Below are 9,501 nucleotides of genomic sequence, written 5' to 3'. Positions count from 1 at the left end.
ACTGGACCCAGAGGATATGTAGAAGATCTTCTTTCTCTCCTGTGGGCTGCTCTGCGGAGGGAGCGTCTCTCTCTCCTGTGGGCTGTTCTGCGGAGGGAGCGTCTCTCTCTCCTGTGGGCTGCTCTGCGGAGGGAGAACCACAAAGGCTCAGCTCCAGAAGTGCTGCTTCCCCCTCCCTTCTGAGTTCCTCCCTGCTGGTGGACCTGCATCTACACAGACCTCCCATAGGAATGAGATTGAAACAATCAAGGTTAGAAAAGTCTTGGCCCAAGAGCACCTCCTAGTGCCAACTCAGTGAGCAGTGACCTGGCCTTGGGGGCTAGATTTGATGACTCACCTGGTAGGAGAGGCTGCCCTCAAGATGATCTCACAACACACACACAGACACACGTACATACACAAATACACATACTCACACACAGACCATCTCCAGTACACACTCAAATTTACTCTCTCCAATAAACACGTTCACACACGGGTGTGCACACTCTTCCACACACGCAGCTTCTGCGCCATCACACTCAGGGAGGTGATGAAGACTGATCACGGGCATCAGTGCTGGGCTGCCCGGGCCAGTTCCTGCTGACCTGAACTAGCGGCTGTCTTCGAGAAGAATTCCGGGGAGTTCTCCAATGGGTCCTCACCCAGTTTCTGAATCTTTTCAGTGTCCTACACTTGGGGGTTTTACAACCACGATTTCTTGGTAAACAGCAAAACATGTTTGCTGTCTATGCGTTTCCGCAGTGAACCAAGTAATGAGTATGGGGGCAGTTGGGGAGGCTGCAGAATGTCTGGGTGCATCACAAAGAGAGGTCGGTGATGTCACCGAGCGCATCACAGCGAGGACAGGTCAGCTGTGGCCCTGCAGCAGGGCTTGCTCTCTGTGCAGCCCCCTCTGGAATGCTGCTTCTCTCCCTCTTCCCACAAGTCCTGTCCATGTGGTGAACCGAAGGCCCTGGGGAGAGCAGGGAGCAGATACTTGAAAGAATGTGCTGCTAAAAAGTTATTTTCCTTTTTCTAAAAATGTAGGTGTACTGCTATTTATTCGGCCAGTGATTAGCTGATTGAATTGGGCATGAACTCCACCTTACTCTCTTTTTTTCATTTTTTATCATTGTCTTTATTGAATCGCTCCAACCTCCCAATTTTTTTATTTTATAAAGTGTTTTACAATATTTGATTACATTCAATATTCAGACTCCAATTCCACCACCATTACACCTTCTCAGCACCACATTTCGGGTAGTTCTATCCCGAACCCCAATCCCTGTCCCAAAGCAGAACTGAAATAATCTATTCTCTTGTATTGTTTGATATGATAAACTGCCAGGGCACTGGAGTGATAGCACAGTGGGTAGGATGTTTGCCTTGTACGCGGCGAAACTGGGTTCGATTCCCAGCATCCCATATGGTCCCCTGAGCACTATTAGCCAGGTATAATTTCTGAGTGCAGAGCCAGGAGAAATTCCTGTGCATCGACAGGTATGACCCAAAAACAAACAAACAAAAATCGCTAAAAATGCTATTAAAAAAGTATCCTTAGAGGAAAGAGTGTGTATTCTACCCAGGGGCTGTTAAGCCCTTCTATAAGAGATTACTAACATGTTGTAAAATGTTGAGCCTTGTGTGTTTATATATATATATATATGTGTGTGTGTGTATATATGTATCTATAAAATATTTATATGTATTTCCCTCTAAGATTGGTTGCCTGCTACTTTGAACCATGTCAGATGTGGTACAGTTGTTTTTGAGTATGAGCTCCCGCATTTTTTTGCTTTTGGGGTCACATCTGGTTGTGCTCAGGGCTGACTCCGGGGTCTGTGCTCAGGGATCACTCCTGGCAGGCTTCCAGGATGGTCCGGGGAATGAAAGCGAGACAGCCTTGTGCGAGGGGAGTGTCCTGCCCTCTGGACTCTCCGTGTCCCCGCTCCAGGGCCCCTTTAGTTCCACAGCCTTTGTTTTTGGGTCATACCTGGCACTGCACAGGGGTTTCTCCTGGCTCTGTACTCATGAATTACGCCTGGCGGTGCTCAGGGGACCATACGGGATGCTCGGAATCGAACCCGGGTCAGCTGAGCGCTAGCCACTGTGCTATGCTCCAGACCCTATTCTCATTTTTAAAGGGAAATAGAATCCAGAAAGGTTGAGCATGCAGGGCCTTGCACACACCCAATCTGGGTTCAATCTCCAAACGATGTAGGCCCCTCTGAATACCGCTGGCTGTGGCCCCAAAATCAAGGGCGGGGGACAATTCTTACCTTTCAATCATACTTACCCCACCTGATAGCAGTGCGGAGACCATCGGCCAGGGAGAAGGACACTGACTGGAAAGATGCCGCTGGCCCGAGGTCAGTGTGGCCACAGTAGGGCTGAATCTGCACTGCATGCAGTTCCCTGATGCCCAGCCCCGGGTTGGGTCTTTTCCCTGGTTTCAGTCTGTTTCTTGGGGGATTATGGCTTAGTTTGGACCTTAGCAAACACTGAGCTGGGGCTGTGGGGGTTCGTCTGGTGGTGTTGGGTCTGTCTGAAGCTCTGACCCCTCCTGCCTCCCGGTCCACAGAGCACCTACTGTGCCACCATGGTCCAGCTCTGTGAAGCCCTCGGCCGTTCTGTCCAGGTGGTGAACTTAGAACCTGCGGCAGAGCATTTCAACTATGATGTGATGACTGGTGAGTTCAGGGCGCAGCCTTCCCTCTCCTTGGGGGCCCTGAGGCAGTGATGCCCCCTGCTGCTTGGGAGGCACAGAAGCTGAAAACTTCCTTCAGTCTGATCCCTGCTTTCATGGTAGACAGCAGAACATCATGTGTTAGCATCCACTTATTGATGTGCTTGTGACAGTTCCCTTTGTTTCTCTTAATAAAAAGTGAGATGGCACGAGTCTTTCTTTAAATTCTTACTCAGAGGGGATTGAACTCAAGCTGGAAGCATGCAACGCAAGCACCTTAAGTCTACTCTATCTGGCCCTTCCTTTTCCTGATGCTCGGGTGACTCCTGGCTCTGCACTCAGGAATAACTCCTGGTGGTGCTTGGGGAGACCATATGCATGCCGGGGATTGAACCCTGATCGACAGTGTGCAAGGCGAACACCCTATCCACTGTACTATCCCTCCTTGCCCTGTCCCTTGCTTCACCTCTTTTATTTTATTTTGCTTTTTGGGTCACACTCAGCAATGCACAGGGGTAACTCCTGGTTCATGTACTCAGGAGTTACTCCTGGCTGTGCTCAGGGGACCATATGGGATGCTGGGAATTGAACCTGGGTTGGGCCGCGTGTAAGGCAGACGCCCTACCCGCTGTGCTATCACTCCAGCCCCACTTCACTTGTTTTAGAACAGATATTTTAAATGCACAGTATTGAGAATGCAAAAGGTACATGAGAGTGTGCAGAAAAGGGTCAGTCCAACCTCTTGCTTCCTCTGAGTCTTAGAATATTACCTAATGCTGTAGTGTTATTCCTTAACATCTTTGCACAGAATTAAGTGTGGAGGCCAGGAAGACAGTAGAGGGGTTCGGAGCAAATAATTGGCACATACACGGTGCTGTTTTAATGCCCAGCACTGCAGGGCCCCCTGAGCACTGTTGGGTACTGTAGTCCTGTAGCCCCTAAGCCCCTCCAGGTGATCATCTCACTTTTGGGCGCTGGTGTTTGCTTTCTGGCCCCTGGGCCTCCTGAACTCTGCCTGGGAGGCCAAAGGGGAGAAAAAAAATCAGAGGCCAAGGTGCTAACTTAGAGGGATGTAGAGCAAGTTTCGGGATGCCCCTGACCACCAGCTGTGGTTGCAAAACCAAAGGAAGAAAGAGATCAAAATACAGTACAAGAATTGAAGCATTTGGTTTAACTGTTGGGGGTCGCTACTGGCTCTGCTCCTGCAGGGCATACGTGGGGGTGGAATTTGAACTGGGCCTAAATCCTTCTTGTCTCTTTGGCCTTTTGTTTTGTTTTGGGGTCACATCTGGTGGTGCTCAGGGTTTGCTGCTGATACTGCTGTCACTCCAGGGTGTGTGCCCTGCCCTTATCATTTATAAGTACAACTACTAGCCTTCTAAGAGTACTGCCCCTTGTGTTTCTGGTTTAAGTCTACCTGGGAGACTGTAATGCATCATTACTTGAGAGTGGGATTCCCTTGACAACTGTTATTTATTTAGTTTTTTTTTTCTTTTCTTGAGGGTTGGGGTGGGGTTTGGGCCACACCCAGCTGTGTTCTGCACTTCTGGCTCTGTGCTCAGGGATCACTCCTGGTCAAACTGAGGTAGTATATAAGTGCCAGGGATTGAACCTGGGTTGTCCACAGACAAGATAAGCGCCATACCCACTGTTCTATTCCTCAGGCCCCTGTTTGTTGTCTTTTTCTTTTTGTTTTTTTTTTTTCTTTCTAGCCCCTGTTCAGTTTTTGTGGATACTGTCACAGTTGTAATATTTACTAGTGAATGTAAATATTTTGGAATGGGCACTCATTTTCTGTTTATTCTTTGCAGACATCTGGGAACTGATCGAGGTGGATGATGTGCTGGAGGATGGCTCCCTGCGCTTCGGTCCCAATGGAGGACTGGTGTTTTGCATGGAGTATTTTGCCAATAACTTTGAGTGGCTGGAGAACTGCCTTGGCCATGTCGAGGATGACTACATCCTTTTTGACTCTCCAGGTAGCTCAGTAATTAGATTGTCATCTTCCCTGAGTTGTGCAGTTCTGTCCTTGGTGGGAGAAAGTGAAATTAGCATCTCATTTACTTTTACCCCAGATTCTTAGACAGTGGACTGTCATCCCATGAGGGTCTGTGGAACGTCTGTTTGTTTTCTTCTGTCTGGGGGCCACATCCACAGGTGCTAGGGGCTGGGGCTGTTCCGAACTCCATTATCAGGAGGTTGCTCCCAGCCTTGCATGGGGACCAAAGCATGCTGGGAACTGAGCCCAGGCTTTCTGCATGCAGAGCATATGCTCAGCCTGTTGTTTCTTGGGCCCCAGGTCATGCAGCTTTTTTTTTTTTTTTTTGCTCTACAGGTCACACCTGGTGATGCTCAGGAATCACTCCTGGCAGTGCTCAGGGGACCATATGTGATGCTGGGAATCGAACCCGAGTTGGCCGTGTGTAAGGCAAACGCCCTACCTGCTGTGCTATCACTCCTGCTTCGGTCATGCAGCTCTTGAAAGGTTTGCTTTAGAGCTAGAGAGACAGAAGGATGGGTAGGATGCTGTGGCCGACACAGGTTCAGTCCCTGGCACCATATATGGTTCCATGAATACTAGTGGGTATGGGCCAAAACCAAGGGTTTTTTTGTTTGTTTCTTTGTTGTTTAGGGCCATAGTAAGCAGCTAAAGCCCTTGCCTTACATTCTGCCAGCCCAAGTTTGGATCCCTGGTACCACATAGGATTCCCCAAGCACTGTCAGGAGTGACCCTTTAGTACAGAGTCAGGAATCCTCCCCGAATATCAGTGGGTGTGGCCCAAACTTCCTCCCCTCAAAATAAGAGAATAAAAATTTGTTTTAAAATCTGTCATTGTCGGGCTCGAGCGATGTGATAGCACAACGGGTAGGGCATTTGCCTTGCATGCGGCCAACCCAATTCAAATCCCAGCATCGCTTATGGTCCCCTGAGCACCGCTAGGAGTGGTTCCTGAGTGCAGAGCCAGGAGTAACCCCTGAGCATCTCTGGGTATGACCCAAAAAGCAAAGTTTACGGTAACAAAGTAATAATAATAAATAAATAAATAAATAAATTATATCCCTGTGACTGTCCTCCCGTTGTTCATTGATTTGCTTGAGCAGGGCAGTAACTTCTCCATCCTGAGACTTGTTACTGTGTTTTTCATATCGAATATGTCGCAGGTAGCTTGACATGATTTGCCATGTGTGCAAGGTACTCTTGGTAGCTTGCTGTGCTCTCCAAGAGGGGCAGAGGAGTTGAACCCGGTTTGGCCGGGTTGACTGTGTGCATGGCAAATGCCCTACAGCTGTGCTATCACTCCAGCCCGTTTTAAAATCATTTTTAATAATTTTAGTGCAACCGGCCAACATGGCCGACTCGAGTTCAATTCTTGCGCCCCTCTTGGAGAGCCCGGCAGGCTACTGAAGAGTATCTCACCTGCACAGCAGAGCCTGGCAAGCTCCTCGTGACATATTCAATATGCCAAATACAGTAACAATTGTCACAATGGAGATGTTACTGGGCCTGCTCGAGCAAATCCATGAACAACAGGAGGACGGTGATGATGATGATGACAGTATATTTTCTTTGTATGCCCCTTTTGCATACATGTGCACGCAGAGTTGCTTAAAAAATTCCTGGGTGGGCCAGGGGAGCTGGTGTGATAGTACAATGGGTTGGGCACGTTTGCCTTGCATGTGGCTGACCCGGAACCCCAGCACCCATATGGTCCCCCGAGCATTGCCAGGAGTAATTCGTGAGTGCAGAGCCAGGGGTAACCCCTGCGCATCACCAGGTGTGACCCCAAATGAAAAAGAAAATATTGGGGGAGTCAGAGAGATACGACTATGGGTAGGACACTTGCCTTGCACACGACTAAGGTGATCCCTGCTACCCTATATGGTTCCTGGAGCCTTCCAAGAGTCATCCCTGAGCACAGAATCAGGAATAAGCCCTGAGCACTATCAGGTATTCCCCCAAACAAAAAACAAACTAAAATTGAATATAGTATAGGGCTAGAGAGATAGTGGGCTGGGGACATGCTTTACATGTAATGGGCCTTGCATGTAGGACTCTGAGTAGCCTCGAGCCCTCCCAGCAGTTTCAGAGAGACCCTCAAGCATCCCCACCTGCGGCTTAAAACAAGCAAAATTGAATATATTACTTGTAGGGATTGACTTCCTTTAAAAAAATTCGGGGGGGACCGCGGGTGCCGTATCTGATGATGCTCAGGGGTTACTCCTAGCTCCTGTGCTCAGGAATTACTCCTGGCTGTGCTCAAGGGACCCTATGGGATCGAACGCAGGTTGGCTGTGTGCAAGGCAAGTTCCCACCATCTATACTATCTCTCAAGCCCCCTAAGACAGTTTATGGAGAAAGTTTTTGTCCCATCATTGATGGTTAAATGTATTTTATGTTTATAATAAGCTTGTGTTCTTGGCGGTCAGATCCAGTTGTACACACACCTGCCCGTGATGAAACAGCTGGTTCAGCAGCTGGAACAGTGGGAGTTCCGAGTCTGTGGAGTGTTTCTTGTTGATTCTCAATTCATGGTGGAGTCGTTCAAGGTTTGAAACTATACCTGTCCTTGATTTTTCAGTCTCCGGCACAAACTGAGTAAAAATACCTTTAGTCATAGTTGTTTAATTGTTAACAGTTCCTGAACTATACCCAGGAGTGACTTGAAAATTATGTTTGTTAAATTAATATGCCAGATGAGACGAGATCGGGCGCGTACAGGGTGGTATGGCCATAGGCTGGAGCGATAGCACAGCGGTAGGACATTTGCCTTGCACACAGCCAGCCTGCCCGAGCCAGGTTCGATTCCTCCGCCCCTCTTGGAGAGACTGGCAAGCTACAGAGAGTATTCAATATGCCAAACACAGTAACAAGAAGTCTCACAATGGAGACGTTACTGGGCCCGCTCGAGCAAATCGATGACGAACGGGAGCACAAAAGAAAAAACAAAAGAAAATAAATTAATATGCCAAGAAGATGGCTCCAGTGGCAGAGCACAGAGCTGGTGTGTTTCGAGGCCCTGAGTTTGCCCCTTGCGCACTGTTCAGTGTAGTTCTAGTGGTCCACAAGTATCAGCTGTCACCTTCAGGAGTTGTCCTAGGGCAGTGTCAGAAGTAAGTCCCAAGCACCACTGTGTGTGGATCCAAAACTAGAAAAAAAAAAAAGCTGGATGCTAGAGAGATAGTACAGTGGGTAGAGCTCTTGCCTTGCATGTGGCCAGCCTGGGTGTCATTCCTGCCTTACTGCCACTGGGCCCCCGAGCCCCTCCAGGAGTGATCCTTGACCGCAAAGCTAGGAGCACTTCTGGGTACTCCCCAAACATGAAAGGGAGGGCGTTTGGTTCCGTCTCCAGCACCCATATGGTTCCCAAAGCTGGTCAGGAGTAACTCCTTAGTGCAGAAGCCGAAGTGACCCCTTCGTTATATCAGGGGATTGTGTGACCCAGAAACCCAAAAGGAAACGCCCATCAGGGGAGGTGGAGAGGGAGCATGAGAGAAGATAACGTTATAGGGTCAGAAATAGTAAAGCGCTTCCCAAAAATAAATAAATAAATAAATTTTAAAAATGGGGGCTGGAGTGATAATACAGCCGGTAGGGCCTTGCACACAGCCAATCCGGGTTCGATTCCTAGCATCCCTGAGCACCACTAGGAGTACTTTCTGAGTGCAGAGCCAGGAGTAACCCCTGTGCATTGCCAGGTATTACCACCCTTCCCTTCTTAAAAAAAAATAGTAAAGGGCTTAAGGTGCTCTCCTTGATGTGGCCCACCTGCTTTTAATCCCTGTCACTACATGTTTCCTCAGTACTGAACTCAACCCCAGCTACCTCCTGAACACTTTAAAATATTGTTGAATGGAGAAGTGTGGTCACTGTAGATCGCATTTCTCCTTCCCATCTCGCCTTTAAAATCCTAAGGTCAGCTATTGGCCCAGCAGTCTTCTGTTCGGCCATGCCTGGCAGTGCTCAGGGCTCACTACTGGCGCTGGGCTGAGGAATCACTTAGGAAGTGCTCTGGGAACCCTGTGGAGTGCTGGGCTAGAACCTGGGCTGACCAGGCGCAAGGCAAGTGCCTTAAAGCCTGGACTCTTGCTCGGGCCCCAATCTTAGCGTTTCTCCTATTTACGTGGGTTTTGTTCCAGTGGGGATCAGAAACCTTTTATGTGGGCACTGTTGGTGACAACTGATTCATTGTCCCTTTTCTGCGTCCTCTTTCAGTTTATTTCTGGCATCTTGGCAGCCTTGAGTGCTATGGTATCTCTAGAAATCCCGCAAGTTAACATCATGACAAAAACGGACCTGCTGAGTAAAAGAGCTAAAAAGGAAATTGAGAAGTAAGTTCACTATAATGAAGGTCTCATTTGCTGTGCTGAACCTTTTTCGTTTCACTTTGATTGTCAGTCTACAAATTTAGTGTTTAGGATTCTTTCATTCACCAGTCTCTCATGTTTAAAGGTTACTAGATCCAGACATGTATTCTTTATTAGATGATTCTACAAGTAACTTCAGAAGCAAAAAATTCAATAAATTAACTAACGCCATATGTGGGCTGGTAAGACTTTGTATTTTTACAATTTTTGGTGGTTGGGGGTGCGGGCCTCCTGTGCTGGGGGGCCTAGGGGGCACTCTGATTATTGGCCCACCAGGCTAGTAGTGGTCAGTGCTAGGGCCCAGAGGGCCGTACCAGTAGTACTGGATGCTTCCTGGCTCTACGCAGCAATGCTCAGGATGCCATCTGGTGCCAAGAATCAAGCGCTGTGCTAATCCCTGGGCTGATGAGTTTTGCAAGTGTTTGGGGTTGTTGTGGGTTGTTTTTAAGGTTTGGGGGCCACACCCG

At 48.5% G+C, this 9,501-nt stretch overlaps 1 protein-coding gene across 1 annotated transcript in view; it reads left to right on the top strand.

Moving 5' to 3' along the window:
• The window catches only part of LOC130016474 (GPN-loop GTPase 3-like), a 46,459-nt gene that overhangs the window by 34,950 nt on the left and 2,008 nt on the right, over positions 1-9,501 (top strand). The gene's annotated exons all lie outside the window — the stretch shown is intronic.

This window comes from Sorex fumeus, unplaced genomic scaffold, assembly GCF_029834395.1.
Source record: "Sorex fumeus unplaced genomic scaffold, SorFum_2.1 ptg000155l, whole genome shotgun sequence".
Lineage (NCBI taxonomy): Eukaryota > Metazoa > Chordata > Mammalia > Eulipotyphla > Soricidae > Sorex > Sorex fumeus.
The sequence above is the reverse complement of the archived record's forward strand: the minus strand, read 5'-3'. Positions and strand labels throughout refer to the sequence as shown.